This window comes from Phyllobates terribilis, unplaced genomic scaffold (genome assembly GCF_046119375.1).
Source record: "Phyllobates terribilis strain yellow unplaced genomic scaffold, ASM4611937v1 Scaffold_44__1_contigs__length_10104851, whole genome shotgun sequence".
NCBI lineage: Eukaryota > Metazoa > Chordata > Amphibia > Anura > Dendrobatidae > Phyllobates > Phyllobates terribilis.
In genome coordinates this window covers 5,110,902-5,123,037 of record NW_027362804.1, presented here as the reverse complement: position 1 = coordinate 5,123,037, position 12,136 = coordinate 5,110,902, and positions in this window count along the sequence as shown.

Below are 12,136 nucleotides of genomic sequence, written 5' to 3'. Positions count from 1 at the left end.
GGAGCAGTGTGTGTGTATATATTTTGCAGAGGGGCTGTGTGTGTGTGTGTGTGTATTTTGCAAGTCTCCTGTAATGTCCACACCTGCCCCAGGTTAAATCTCTGACTGACGCAGCGCTCTGACTGGCGCAGCGCTCTGACTGACGCAGCCCCCTGACTGATGCAGCGCTCTGACTTACACAGCACTCTGACTGACGCAGCCCCCTGACTGACGCAGCCCCCTGACTGACACAGCCCCCTGACTGATGCAGCGCTCTGACTGATGCAGCGCTCTGACTGACGCAACGCTCTGACTGATGCAGCGCTCTGACTGACACATCGCTGTGACTGACGCAGCCCCCTGACTGATGCAGCGCTCTGACTTACACAGCGCTCTGACTGATGCAGCCCCCTGACTGACGCAGCCCCCTGACTGACACAGGCCCCTGACTGACACAGCCCCCTGACTGATGCAGCGCTCTGACTGATGCAGCGCTCTGACTGACGCAGCGCTCTGACTGATGCAGCGCTCTGACTGACGCATCGCTGTGACTGACGCAGCCCCCTGACTGACGCAGCCCCCTGAGTGACACAGCCCCCTGACTGATGCAGCGCTCTGACTGATGCAGCGCTCTGACTGACGCAGCGCTCTGACTGATGCAGCGCTCTGACTGACGCAGCGCTCTGACTGGCGCAGCGCTCTGACTGACGCATGTGCTCTGACTGGGGCAACGCTCTGACTGACGTATCGCTGTGACTGACGCAGCCCCCTGACTGACGCAGCACTCTGACTGACACAGCGCTCTGACTGGCGCAGCCCCCTGACTGATGCGGCACTCTGACTGATGCAGCCCCCTGACTGACACAGCGCTCTGACTGACACAGCCCCCTGACTGATGCAGCGCTCTGACTGATGCAGCGCTCTGACTGACGCAGCGCTCTGACTGATGCAGCGCTCTGAATGACGCAGCGCTCTGACTGACGCAGCGCTCTGACTGGTGCAGCGCTCTGACTGACGCAGTGCTCTGACTGGGGCAACGTTCTGACTCACGTATCGCTGTGACTGACGCAGCGCTCTGACTGACGCAGCGCTCTGACTGACGCAGCCCCCTGACTGACGCAGCGCTCTGACTGGCGCAGCGCTCTGACTGACGCAGCACTCTGACTGACGCAGCCCCGTGACTGATGCAGCGCTCTGACTGACGCAGCCCCCTGACTGACGCAGCGCTCTGACTGATGCAGCGCTCTGACTGACGCATCGCTGTGACTGGCGCAGCGCTCTGACTTTTATATGTATGTGCACAGCGCTGACCCACTACCCGCGTCACATGACTATGGAAGACATACATGAGGGGCCAGGTGGTAGACTTTTGACTGGTGTAGAAATTAAAGTTTTGCCCTTTTTCCATCACAGGTGAGAAAGGCTGCAGAGTCCGGCTCCACAGTCAGGAGCCATAATAGGAGCACACAGGATGCAAAGTATGCTGGCCCTGTGACGCAGGAACACTTCCATGGAGCCAGAGGCTGGAGCTTGGGAGAGTGGTGGAAGTCGTAGTGGAATAAAAAGACAATATCAATGCCCCTTGAAAGCGTGCTGTAGGTTACAGTGGAGTAAAAAGACAATAGCAATGCCTCTTGCAAGAGCTGTGGAGTTCAGAGTGGTTTAAATTGACGGTTCTAATGCCCCTTGGAAGAGACGTGGGGATCACAGTAGATTAACAAGACTATTTTAATGCCCCTTGGAAGAGTGGTGGAGGTTGAAGTGGATTAAAAAGACAATGTCAATGCTCCTTGAAGGAGTGGTTGAAGTCTCAGTGGAATAAAAAGACAATATCAATGCCCCTTGGAAGAGTGTTGGAGGTTCCAGTGGAATAAAAAGACAATATCAATGCCCCTTAGAAGAGTGGTGGAGGTCGCAGTGGAATAAAAAGACAATATCAATGCCCCGTGGAAGAGACGTGGAGGTCACAGTAGCTTAATAAGATGGTTTTAATGCCCTTTGGAAGAGTGGTGGAGGTCGCAGTGGATTAAAAAGACAATATCAATGCCCTTTGGAAGAGTGGTGGAGGTCGCAGTGGAATAAAAGTACAATATCAATGCCCCTTGGTATAGTGTTGGAGGTTACAGTGGAATTTAAAGACAATATCAATGACCATTGGAAGAGCTGTGGAGTTCAGAGTGGCTTAACCAGACGGTTTTAATGCCCTTTGTAAGTGACGTGGAGGTCACAGTAGCTTAAAAAGACGTTTTTAATGCCCCTTGGAAAAGTGGTGGAGGACGCAGTGGATTAAAAAGACAATATCAATGCCCCTTGGAAGAGTGGTGGAGGTGGCAGTGGAATAAAAAGGCAATATCAATGACCCTTGGAAGAGTGGTGGAGGTCGCAGTGGAATAAAAAGACATTATTAATGCCCCTTGGAAGAGTGGTGGAGGTCGCAGTAAAATAAAAAGACAAAATCAATGCCCCTTGGAAGAGTGGTGGAGGTTACAGTGAAAAAAAAAGACAATATCAATGCCCCTTGGAAGAGCTGTGGAGTTCACAATGGTTTAACCAGAGGGTATTAAGGCACCGTGGAATAGACGTGGAGGTCACAGTAGCTAAACAAGATGGTTTTAATGCTTCTTGGAAGAGTGGTGGAGGTTACAGTGGAATAAAAAGACAATATCAATGCCTCTTGCAAGAACTGTGGAGTTCAGAGTGGTTTAATTTGATGGTTTTAATGCCCCTTGGTAGAGACGTGAAGGTCACAGTAGCTTAACAAGACTGTTTTAATACCCCTTGGAAGAGTGGTGGAAGTTACAGTCGAATAAATAGACAATATCAATGCCTCTTGGAAGAGCTGTGGAGTTCTGAGTGGTTTAACCAGAGAGTTTTAATGCCGCTTGGAAGAGTGGTGGAGGTCGCAGTGCATTAAAAAGACAATATCAATGCCCCTTAGAAGAGTGGTGGAGGTCGCATTGGAATAAAAAGACAATATCAATTCCCCTTGGAAGAGATGTGGAGGTCGCAGTGGAATAAAAAGACAATATCAATGCCTCGTGGAAGAGACTTGGAGGTCACAGTAGCTTAACAAGATGGTTTTAATGCCCCTTGGAAGAGAGGTGGAGGTCGCAGTGGAATAAAAAGACAATATCAATGCCCCTTGAAGAGTAGTGGAGGTTACAGTGGAATAAGAAGACAATATCAATGACCCTTGGAAGAGTGGTGGAGGTTGCAGTGGAATAAAAAGACAATATTAATTCCTCTCGGAAGAGTGGTGGAGGTCGCAGTAAAATAAAAAGACAATATCAATGCCCCTTAGAAGAGTGGTGGAGGTTACAGTGGAATAAAAAGACAATATCAATGCCCCATGGAAGAGCTGTGGAGTTCACAGTGGTTTAACCAGAAGGTTTTAAGGCGCCGTGGAATAGACGTGGAGGTCACAGTAGCTAAACAAGACGGTTTTAATGCTTCTTGGAAGAGAGATGGAGGTCGCAGTGGATTAAAAAGACAAAATCAATGCCCCTTGGAAGAGTGGTGGAGGTTACAGTGGAATAAAAAGACAATATCAATGCCTCTTGCAAGAGCTGTGGAGTTCAGAGTGGTTTAAATTGATGGTTTTAATGCCCCTTGGAAGAGACGTGGATCACAGCAGCTTAACAATACCGTTTTAATGCCCCTTGGAAGAGTGGTGGAGGTCGCAGTGGATTAAAAAGACGATATATCAATGCCACTTGGAAGAGTGGTGGAGGTCGCAGTGGATTAAAAAGACGATATATCAATGCCACTTGGAAGAGTGGTGAAGGTCCCAGTGGAATGAAAAGACAATATCAATGCCCCGTGAAAGAGACGTGGAGGTCACAGTAGCTTAACAAGATGGTTTTAATGCCCCTTGGAAGAGAGGTGGAAGTTGCAGTGGAATAAAAAGACAATATCAAAGCCCCTTGGAAGAATGCTGGAGGTTACATTGGAATAAAAAGACAATATCAATGCCCCTTACAAGAGCTGTAGAGTTCAGAGTGGTTTAAATTGACGGTTTTAATGCCCCTTGGAATGGACGTGGAGGTGACAGTAGCTTAACAAGACGGTTTTCATGCCCCTTGGAAGAGTGGTGGAGGTCGTAGTGGATTAAAAAGACAAAATGAATGCCCCTTGGAAGAGTGGTAGAGGTAGCAGTGGAATAAAAAGACAATATCAATGCCCATTGGAAGAGTGGTGGAGGTCGCAGAAAAATAAAAAGGCAACATCAATGCCCCTTGGAAGAGTGGTGGAGGTTACAGTGGAATAAAAAGACATTATCAATGCCCCTTGGAAGAACTGTGGAGTTCACAGTGGTTTAACCAGAAGGTTTTAAGGCACCGTGGAATAGACGTGGAGGTCAAAGTAGCTAAACAAGACGGTTTTATTGCTTCTTGGAAGAGAGATGGAGGTCGCAGTCGATTAAAAAGACAAAATCAATGCCCATTGGAAGAGTTGTGGAGGTTACAGTGGAAAAAAAAGACAATATCAATGCCCTGTGGAAGAGACGTGGAAGTCACAGTAGGTTAACAAGACGGTTTTAATGCACCTTGGAAGAGTGGTGAAGGTCACAGTTGATTAAAAAGATAATATCAATGCCCCTTGGAAGAGTGGTGGAGGTTGCAGTGGAATGAAAAGGCAATATCAATGCCCTGTGGAATTGACGTGGAGGTCAAAGTATCTTAACAACACGGTTTTAATGGCCCCTGGAAGAGTGGTGTTGGTCGCAGTTGATTAAAAAGGCAATATAAATGCCCCTTAGAAGAGTGGTGGAGGTCGCAGTGGAAAAAAAAGACAATATCAATTTCCTTGGAAGAGCAGTGGAGTTTAGAGTAGTTAAACCAGACTTTTTTAATGACCATTGGAAGTGACGTGGAGGTCACAGTAGCTTAAAAAGACATTTTTAATGCCCCTTGGAAAAGTGGTGGAGGTCGCAGTGGATTAAAATGACAATATCAATGCCCCTTGGAAGAGTGGTGGAGGTGTCAGTGGAATAAAATGACAATATCAATGCCCCTTGGAAGAGTGGTGGAGTTTGCAGTGGAATAAAAAGACAATATCAATGCCACGTGAAAGAGACGTGGATGTCACAGTAGCTTAACAAGACGGTTTTAATGTCCCTTGGAAGAGATGTGAAAATCGCAGTGGAAAAAAAAAGCAATATCAATGCCCATTGGAAGAGTGCTGGAGATTACAGTGGAATAAAAAACAATATCAAAGCCCTTTGCAAGAGCTGTGGAGTTAAGAGTGGTTTAAATTGACGGTTCTAATGCCCCTTGGAAGAGATGTGGGGGTCACAGTAGATTAACAAGACTGTTTTATTGCCCCTTGGAAGAGTGGTGGAGGTTGAAGTGGATTAAAAAGACAATGTCAATGCTCCTTGAAGGAGTGGTTGAAGTCTCAGTGGAATAAAAAGACAATATCAATGCCCCTTGGAAGAGTGTTGGAGGTTCCAGTGGAATAAAAAGACAATATCAATGCCCCTTAGAAGAGTGGTGGAGGTCGCAGTGGAATAAAAAGACAATATCAATGCCCCGTGGAAGAGACGTGGAGGTCACAGTAGCTTAATAAGATGGTTTTAATGCCCTTTGGAAGAGTGGTGGAGGTCGCAGTGGATTAAAAAGACAATATCAATGCCCTTTGGAAGAGTGGTGGAGGTCGCAGTGGAATAAAAGTACAATATCAATGCCCCTTGGTATAGTGTTGGAGGTTACAGTGGAATTTAAAGACAATATCAATGACCATTGGAAGAGCTGTGGAGTTCAGAGTGGCTTAACCAGACGGTTTTAATGCCCTTTGGAAGTGACGTGGAGGTCACAGTAGCTTAAAAAGACGTTTTTAATGCCCCTTGGAAAAGTGGTGGAGGTCGCAGTGGATTAAAAAGACAATATCAATGCCCCATGGAAGAGTGGTGGAGGTGGCAGTGGAATAAAAAGGCAATATCAATGACCCTTGGAAGAGTGGTGGAGGTCGCAGTGGAATAAAAAGACATTATTAATGCCCCTTGGAAGAGTGGTGGAGGTCGCAGTAAAATAAAAAGACAAAATCAATGCCCCTTGGAAGAGTGGTGGAGGTTACAGTGGAATAAAAAGACAATATCAATGCCCCTTGGAAGAGCTGTGGAGTTCACAGTGGTTTAACCAGAAGGTATTAAGGCACCGTGGAATAGACGTGGAGGTCACAGTAGCTAAACAAGACGGTTTTAATGCTTCTTGGAAGAGTGGTGGAGGTTACAGTGAAATAAAAAGACAATATCAATGCCTCTTGCAAGAGCTGTGGAGTTCAGAGTGGTTTAATTTGATGGTTTTAATGCCCCTTGGTAGAGACGTGAAGGTCACAGTAGCTTAACAAGACTGTTTTAATACCCCTTGGAAGAGTGGTGGAAGTTACAGTCGAATAAATAGACAATATCAATGCCTCTTGGAAGAGCTGTGGAGTTCTGAGTGGTTTAACCAGAGAGTTTTAATGCCGCTTGGAAGAGTGCTGGAGGTCGCAGTGGATTAAAAAGACAATATCAATGCCCCTTAGAAGAGTGGTGGAGGTCACAGTGGAATAAAAAGACAATATCAATTCCCCTTGGAAGAGATGTGGAGGTCGCAGTGGAATAAAAAGACAATATCAATGCCTCGTGGAAGAGACTTGGAGGTCACAGTAGCTTAACAAGATGGTTTTAAAGCCCCTTGGAAGAGAGGTGGAGGTCGCAGTGGAATAAAAAGACAATATCAATGCCCCTTGAAGAGTAGTGGAGGTTACAGTGGAATAATAAGACAATATCAATGACCCTTGGAAGAGTGGTGGAGGTCGCAGTGGAATAAAAAGACAATATTAATGCCCCTTGGAAGAGTGGTGGAGGTCGCAGTAAAATAAAAAGACAATATCAATGCCCCTTAGAAGAGTGGTGGAGGTCACAGTAGCTAAATAAGACGGTTTTAATGCTTCTTGGAAGAGAGATGGAGGTCGCAGTGGACTAAAAAGACAAAATCAATGCCTTTGGAAGACTGGTGGAGGTTACAGTGGAATAAAAAGAAAATATCAATGCCTCTTGCAAGAGCTGTGGAGTTCACAGTGGTTTAAATTGACGGTTTTAATGCCCCTTGGAAGAGACGTGGAGGTCACAGTAGCTTTACAAGACGGTTTTAATGCCCCTTGGAAGAGTGGTGGAGGTCGCAGTGGATTAAAAAGACATTATCGATGCCCCTTGGAAGAGTGGTGGAGGTGGCAGAGGAATGAAAAGAAAATATCAATGCCCCTTAGAAGAGTGGTGGAGGTTACAGTGGAAAAAAAAGACAATATCAGTGTTCCTTGTAAGAGGGGTGAAGGTCGCAGAGGAATAAAAACACAATATCAATGTCCCTTGGAAGAGTGGTGGAGGTCACAGTAGCTTAACAAGAAGGTTTTAATGCCCCTTGGAGGAGTGGTGGAGGTCGCAGTGGATTAAAAAGGCTATCAAATCCCCTGGGAAGAGTGGTGGACTTCGCAGTGGAATAAAAAGACAATATCAATGCCCCTTGGAAGAGTGGTGGAGGTTACAGTCGAATAAAAAGACAATATCAATGCATTTGGAAGAGTGCAGAAGGTTACATTGGAATAAGAAGACATTGTCAATGCCCCTTGGAAGAATTGTGGAGCTCAGAGCGGTATAACCAGACGGTTTTAATGCCTCTTGGAAGAGACTTGGAGGTCACAGTAGCTTAACAAGACGGTTTTAATGCCCATTGGAAGAGTGGTGGAGGTTGCAATGGAATAAAAAGACAATATCAATACCCCGTGGAAGGGACGTGGAGGTCACAGTAGCATAACAAGACGGTTTTAATGCCCATTGGAAGAGTGGTGGAGGTCGCAGTGGATAAAAAGGACAATATCAAAGCCCCTTGGAAGAGTTGTGGAGGTCGCAGTGGAAAACAGAGACAATATCAATGCCCCTTGGAAGAGTGGTGGAGGTTACAGGCGAATAAAAAGACAATATCAATGTCCCTTGGAAGAGCTGTGGAGTTCACAGTGGTTTAACCAGAAGTTTTTAAGGCACCGTGGAATAGACGTGGAGGTCGCAGTAGCTAAACAAGACGGTTTTAATGCTTCTTGGAAGAGTGATGGAGGTCGCAGTGGATTAAAGAGACAAAATCAATGCCCATTGGAAGAGTGCTGCATGTTACAGTGGAATAAAAAGACAATATCATTGCCTGTTGCAAGAGCTGTGGAGTTCAGAGTCGTTTAAATTGACGGTTTTAATGCCCCTTGGAAGAGACATGGAGGTCATAGTTGATTAAAAAGACAATATCAATGCCCCTTGGAAGAGTGGTGGAGGTCGCAGTGGATTAAAAAGGCTATCAAATCCCCTGGGAAGAGTGGTGGACTTCGCAGTGGAATAAAAAGACAATATCAATGCCCCTTGGAAGAGTGGTGGAGGTTACAGTCAAATAAAAAGACAATATCAATGCATTTGGAAGAGTGCAGAAGGTTACATTGGAATAAGAAGACATTGTCAATGCCCCTTGGAAGAATTGTGGAGCTCAGAGCGGTATAACCAGACGGTTTTAATGCCTCTTGGAAGAGACTTGGAGGTCACAGTAGCTTAACAAGACGGTTTTAATGCCCATTGGAAGAGTGGTGGAGGTTGCAATGGAATAAAAAGACAATATCAATACCCCGTGGAAGGGACGTGGAGGTCACAGTAGCATAACAAGACGGTTTTAATGCCCATTGGAAGAGTGGTGGAGGTCGCAGTGGATAAAAAGGACAATATCAAAGCCCCTTGGAAGAGTTGTGGAGGTCGCAGTGGAAAACAGAGACAATATCAATGCCCCTTGGAAGAGTGGTGGAGGTTACAGGCGAATAAAAAGACAATATCAATGTCCCTTGGAAGAGCTGTGGAGTTCACAGTGGTTTAACCAGAAGTTTTTAAGGCACCGTGGAATAGACGTGGAGGTCGCAGTAGCTAAACAAGACGGTTTTAATGCTTCTTGGAAGAGTGATGGAGGTCGCAGTGGATTAAAGAGACAAAATCAATGCCCATTGGAAGAGTGCTGCATGTTACAGTGGAATAAAAAGACAATATCATTGCCTGTTGCAAGAGCTGTGGAGATCAGAGTCGTTTAAATTGACGGTTTTAATGCCCCTTGGAAGAGACATGGAGGTCATAGTTGATTAAAAAGACAATATCAATGCCCCTTGGAAGAGTGGTGGAGGTCGCAGTGGATTAAAAAGACAATATCAATGGCCCTTGGAAGAGTGGTGGAGGTCGCAGTGGAATAAAAAGACAATATCAATGCCCCGTGGAAGGGACGTGGAGGTCACAGTAGCTTCACAAGACGGTTTTAATGCCCCTTGGAAGAGAGGTGGAGGTCGCAGTGGAATAAAAAGACAATATCAATGCCCCTTGAAGAGTAGTGGAGGTTACAGTGGAATAAGAAGACAATATCAATGACCCTTGGAAGAGTGGTGGAGGTCGCAGTGGAATAAAAAGACAATATTAATGCCCCTTGGAAGAGTGGTGGAGGTCGCAGTAAAATAAAAAGACAATATCAATGCCCCTTAGAAGAGTGGTGGAGGTCACAGTAGCTAAACAAGACGGTTTTAATGCTTCTTGGAAGAGAGATGGAGGTTGCAGTGGACTAAAAAGACCAAATCAATGCCTTTGGAAGACTGGTGGAGGTTACAGTGGAATAAAAAGACAATATCAATGCCTCTTGCAAGAGCTGTGGAGTTCAGAGTGGTTTAAATTGACGGTTTTAATGCCCCTTGGAAGAGACGTGGAGGTCACAGTAGCTTTACAAGACGGTTTTAATGCCCCTTGGAAGAGTGGTGGAGGTCGCAGTGGATTAAAAAGACATTATCGATGCCCCTTGGAAGAGTGGTGGAGGTCGCAGAGGAATGAAAAGAAAATATCAATGCCCCTTAGAAGAGTGGTGGAGGTTACAGTGGAAAAAAAAGACAATATCAGTGTTCCTTGTAAGAGGGGTGAAGGTCGCAGAGGAATAAAAACACAATATCAATGTCCCTTGGAAGAGTGGTGGAGGTCACAGTAGCTTAACAAGAAGGTTTTAATGCCCCTTGGAGAAGTGGTGGAGGTCGCAGTGGATTAAAAAGGCTATCAAATCCCCTGGGAAGAGTGGTGGACTTCGCAGTGGAATAAAAAGACAATATCAATGCCCCTTGGAAGAGTGGTGGAGGTTACAGTCGAATAAAAAGACAATATCAATGCACTTGGAAGAGTGCAGAAGGTTACAATGGAATAAGAAGACATTGTCAATGCCCCTTGGAAGAGTTGTGGAGCTCAGAGCGGTATAACCAGACGGTTTTAATGCCTCTTGGAAGAGACTTGGAGGTCACAGTAGCATAACAAGACAGTTTTAATGCCCATTGGAAGAGTGGTGGAGGTCGCAGTGGATAAAAAGGACAATATCAAAGCCCCTTGGAAGAGTTGTGGAGGTCGCAGTGGAAAACAGAGACAATATCAATGCCCCTTGGAAGAGTGGTGGAGGTTACACGCGAATAAAAAGACAATATCAATGTCCCTTGGAAGAGCTGTGGAGTTCACAGTGGTTTAACCAGAAGTTTTTAAGGCACCGTGGAATAGACGTGGAGGTCGCAGTAGCTAAACTAGATGGTTTTAATGCTTCTTGGAAGAGTGATGGAGGTCGCCAGTGGATTAAAGAGACAAAATCAATGCCCATTGGAAGAGTGCTGCATGTTACAGTGGAATAAAAAGACAATATCATTGCCTCTTGCAAGAGCTGTGGAGTTCAGAGTCGTTTAAATTGACGGTTTTAATGCCCCTTGGAAGAGACGTGGAGGTCATAGTGGATTAAAAAGACAATATCAATGCCCCTTGGAAGAGTTTTGGAGGTCGCAGTGGATTAAAAAGACAATATCAATGCCCCTTGGAAGAGTGGTGGAGGTCGCAGTGGAATAAAAAGACAATATCAATGCCCCGTGGAAGGGACGTGGAGGTCACAGTAGCTTCACAAGACGGTTTTAATGCCCCTTGGAAGAGAGGTGGAGGTCGCAGTTGATTAAAAAGACAATATCAATGCCCCTTGGAAGAGTGGTGGAGGTCGCAGTGGAGTAAAAAGACAATATCAATGCCGCCTGGAAGAGTAGTGGATGTTACAGTCGAAGAAAAAGACAATATCAATGCCTCTTGTAAGAGCTGTGGAGTTCAGAGTGTTTAACCAGACGGTTTTAATGCCCCTTGGAAGAGACGAGGAGGTCACAGTAGCTTAACAAGACTGTTTTATTGCCCCTTGGAAGAGTGGTGGAGATCGTTGTGGATTTAAAAGACAATATCAATGACCCCTTAGAAGAGTGGTGGCGGTTGCAGTGGAATAAAAAGACAATATCAATGCCCCTTGGAAGAGTAGTGGAGTTTACAGTGGAATAAAAAGACAATATCAATGCCCTGTGTAAGAAACTTGGAGGTCAGAGTAGCTTAACAAGACGGTTTTAATGCCCCTTGGAAGAATCGTGGACGTTGCAGAGGAATAAAAAGACAATATCAATGCACTTGGAAGAGTGCTGAAGGTTACAATGGAATAAAAAGACATTGTCAATGCCCCTTGGAAGAGCTGTGGAGTTCAGAGTGGTTTAACCAGATAGTTTTATTGACCCTTGGGAGAGACGTTGATGTCACAGTAGATTAACAAGACGGTTTTAATGCCCCTTGGAAATGTGGTGAAGGTCACAGTGGAATAAAAAGACAATATCAATGCCCAGTGGAAGACACGTGGAGGTCAAAATAGCTTAACAAGACAGTTTTAATGCCCCTTGGAAGAGTGGTGGAGGTCGCAGTGCATTAAAAAGACAATATCAATACCCATTGGAAGAATGGTGGAGGTTACAGTGGAATAAAAAGACAATATCAATGCCCCTTGGAAGAGCTGTGGAGTTCAGAGTGGTTTAACCAGACGGTTTTAATGCCCCTTGGAAGAGATGTGGAGGTCACAGTAGCTTAACAAGACTGTTTTAAGGCCTCTTGGAAGAGTGGTGGAGGTCGCAGTGGATTAAAAAGACAATATCAATGCCCCAAAGAAGAGAGGTGGAAATCCCAGTTGAATAAAAAGACAATATCAATACCCCTAGGAAGAGTGGTGGAGGATACAGTGGAATAAAAAGACAATATCAATGCCCAGTGGAATAGACATCGACGTTACAGCAGCTAAAC